Consider the following 3942-nt stretch of genomic DNA (forward strand, 5'->3'; position numbering starts at 1 on the left):
AGGGCTGCTCTCCATCCTTTCTTCCCCCAGCCTGTACTGATACTGGAGGTTACCTCGACCCAGATGCAGGACCTTGCACTTGGCCTTGTTGAACCTCATGAGGTTCACACAGGCCCACCTCTCCAGCCTGTCCAGGTCTCTCTGGATGACATCCTGTCCTTCTGGTGTATCAACCACACCACTCAGCTTGCTGTCATCCACAAATTTTCTGAGGGTGCACTCAATCTTGCTGTCTAAGTCATTGATGAAAACATTAAACAGCACCGGTCCCAGTATGGACCCCTGAGGAACACCACTCGTCACCGGCCTCCATCCGGACATCGAGCCATTGACCACTACCCTCTGGATGTGACCATCCAGCCAGGTCCTTATCCACTGAACAGCCCACCCATCAAATCCATAGCTCTCCAATTCAGAGAGAAGGATGTTGTGGCGGAAATTTGTGAATGAATCTTTCAAACTGCCCTTGGAGACAAAAGCATGCTCACAGTCAGGGGGTGGTGTGTTCAGGACTGTGAAATCTCCCTGAAATCTCAGGCGGTTAAATCTGCAAGGGCAGGCCTCTGCAGGTGAACGGTGCTGGTTGGCAGGATCAAGGTGTCCCCAAGCAATTCAAAACCCTACAAAGAAACCTTGCGAGGGCGCTCATTATCTAGGCCTTACATTTGATAGACATCATTTAATGAAAATAAGAATGGTCAGGTAAATATCTTTGGAGCAAACATTTAAATGTGTCCCTGCTGTGCTTATAACCAAAATACAGGTGTATTGCCCTGGTATGGTAGGATAGGCAAGCAAAATTAATTAACAAGTATTTCATCATCAAAACTTACGAAAATATAAAGAAGAACAAATCAGATTTCTAGTTTACATTTTGTCTATGTATTTATCTACTGAGTCTGACATCGCTTTAGTTAACAACTTCACTGTATGTCACTTCACATAACGGAAGATTATTTCCCATCTACGCTCTGTTTTGTCAGTTAGCACCCACATGTACGATTTTTTCCCAATAAATAGAGTAAGTATCCAATTCGGAACATCTTATCTTGTAAGCAGAGCCCGTATTTTTACAGGCAGCAGAGCAATGAAGGGGGCCTCCGTGCTCTGACGGTTCTAGACCTAAGGCAGGAGGCGTGTGGGCACTGAGCACCACCCCATTACATTTTTGCCATCCCTTTTCTCTGGGTTTACGTTAAAATATCAATGGCTACCGGATAGGAAAGTCAAAAGGGAAGCCTCAGGCCAGCCTCATAAAGTTCTTTCGTTTGAAAGCCCCCAGTCCTATCCCTGCTCCTAATCCATATCCAGTCGTCTGCTCGCAGCTGGTTAAGCAGCACAGGAGTCTGTTGAGGTGTAATGCTGAGGAGTGCAATTGCTGCAATTCGGGGAGCAGCTGTAGGGTGTTGGGGTTGTGGTGTTGTTGTTTTATTTTAACTCTGCAGTGTGTTTGTGGGAAGCAGGGAGAGTTTATTTAGGTGACTAGATGTCCCTATTTCAGCAGGGAACTCACCTGTGGGAAGAGTCGGGGCTTATATGGACATGCTGTGAGTAGTCCTAGAAAGATTACTAGAGAAGTTTGAAGCCCAAATGTATTTTTTCTTTTTCTTTTATTTATTTTTTTTTCCTAACAAGCCTAACTCAATTTAGGGGGCAGGATGCTTAGCACCTATAGGTTCCCTTCTTACCCTAATTAGAGCCTATTGGGAAAACAGGCTGATTGCTGCAGTGATATCCTATCAGATGGAGGTAGGAAGTGGCTGCTGCGAAGAAGGGCAGGTTGTCTGCTCCTCTGATGGCTGGTTCTGGGCAGAGTTTTAAAGCTCTCATTGCAAAATCAGAAAAGACTCAAGGGGAGGGGGGGGGGGGGGGGAGGTTTTGAGGGCCTGCCGCAGGGGGTTATGAGAGGAGAAGGAGGAAGTATTGGAAGCGGAGGTGCAAGAAGCAGCGGCAGAAGTATCAGAAGCTGGAGGAAAGCCTGACACTTGAGGTAGGTTTTTCAAAAGTGTGGTGGAAGAAGAAGTGTTGGAAAGGTTGAAACTTCACTAAGCTGCTAAGATGGCCTGGTAACTGGGGAGTGCGAGTCTGGAGTCAATGGGTGTGTGAGGAGTTTGGAGGAAGTATTGGAAGCGGAGGTGCAAGAAGCAGCGGCAGAAGTATCAGAAGCTGGAGGAAAGCCTGACACTTGAGGTAGGTTTTTCAAAAGTGTGGTGGAAGAAGAAGTGTTGGAAAGGTTGAAACTTCACTAAGCTGCTAAGATGGCCTGGTAACTGGGGAGTGCGAGTCTGGAGTCAATGGGTGTGTGAGGAGTTTGGAAAAACAGCAGGATTTTGAAGAACTACGGCAAAAGGGGAGACTGCTTCTAGCTACTGGAAAAATCAGGAGATTTGAGAGAAACCTTGGTTCGCTCCCATCCCAGCGAATATTGGGGAAGAGGTGAATGGGAAGGTTGAAAGCTGTGGTTATGAAGTGAGAGATGAGTGTATATGAGAAAAGAAATGCCCGGCTCTGACGGGAGCTCGAGCATTGATGTCATTCCCAGTGTATTTGAAGAAAGAAACACGTGAGGGTGTGCTGAAAGCAGAAGAGAGAAGGCTTTGGTCTGGTTTGCGCTGGTGTGTGCTTTCATGATCTACGAGATCCTAACCTATGGCTTGCCCCTTTAGTCTGGTATTGAACTGCAGGGAAAAGGAAACCTTTGATGGATTTGGGAGCTGAACTCGCCCAGCGGTGTGGCAGCACGCTTTATTTGGCTGCTAATTCCTGCTTTTGACTAACAAGAGAGGCTTGAAATGATTTAGTAAAGTCTTTCTGTTTAAATCTTCAAGGAAATGACTGTTACAAGACCAAGCACAGAACCAGTTTATGCAGAGAAGGATTATCTAGCTATGGTTGTGGTTAAAATCTTAAGCAGAACTAAGGGTTTATCTTGGACTAGGCAATAGTAAATAAAAAGGAAAGCCTGCCTCGAAAGGCTATTGCAGAATTACTGCTAATAATGTGAATTATTGAGTTCCTTTGTATCCAGATTCCGTAACGGTATTGAGTGACCGTAGCCAGCGCGTACGGCGGGCATCAGGACACACAAGCTCAGTTTTTTTTGTTCCCAAAATTGTCTGCCGGAGCCCCTCCTAGCAGAGCCTGCTGCCGACGTGGCCCATCCCTTGGCTCCTGGTGTAGTGCGCTCGTATTTGTTCTGAGATGTCTTACGGTTGTAGTTACTGCTCCGAATCTGTCCCTCGTGTAAAAACTGCTGCCTTTTGGTTAATATGGGCAAAAATATTTTGCATTTTCAGACCTCCCCCCCCCATGTCTCTCCTCAGCTTCTCGTTTGAGCTGGTTTGGCTGCTTGCCTGTGTGCTGCCTCAGTCTCTGCCTTTTTTTTTTTTTTTTCTTTTTTTTTATTGCAATAAATCAGTTGTTGGGTTTAATGGCCCAGTTGCCGATGAAACAGAATATTGTGACTAGGTAATTATTGTGACTAGATAATGATCGCTGGCTGCTTCTGCAAATAATATTCTCAGCTGCACCTCGATGTTTATTTTTCTGTAAATGTCTCAGCATTTCCCTTACAGCAGGGAACCCATTAGCCAGTTTTGAAGCTTGCTGCCAGTGACATTTTCGCCTCATTTTTTATTAATAAAATGTGTCACATCATCATTGTAACACAAATTATGAGAATGTTTTTTGGGTTTTTTTTCTTTTTTTTTTTTGACGAGACGGATAAAACCAAGAGCGGGGACCCCTTTAGCCAGTTTTGAAGCTTGCTGCCAGTGACATTTTCGCCTCATTTTTTATTAATAAAATGTGTCACATCATCATTGTAACACAAATTATGAGAATGTTTTTTGGGTTTTTTTTCTTTTTTTTTTTTGACGAGACGGATAAAACCAAGAAAGCTATCGAATAGCAAGTCCAACCTTTTCCTTTAAACCGCCTCCG

The sequence above is a fragment of the Egretta garzetta genome, unplaced genomic scaffold (genome assembly GCF_000687185.1).
Source record: "Egretta garzetta isolate BGI_Z169 unplaced genomic scaffold, ASM68718v1 scaffold179, whole genome shotgun sequence".
Taxonomy (NCBI): domain Eukaryota; kingdom Metazoa; phylum Chordata; class Aves; order Pelecaniformes; family Ardeidae; genus Egretta; species Egretta garzetta.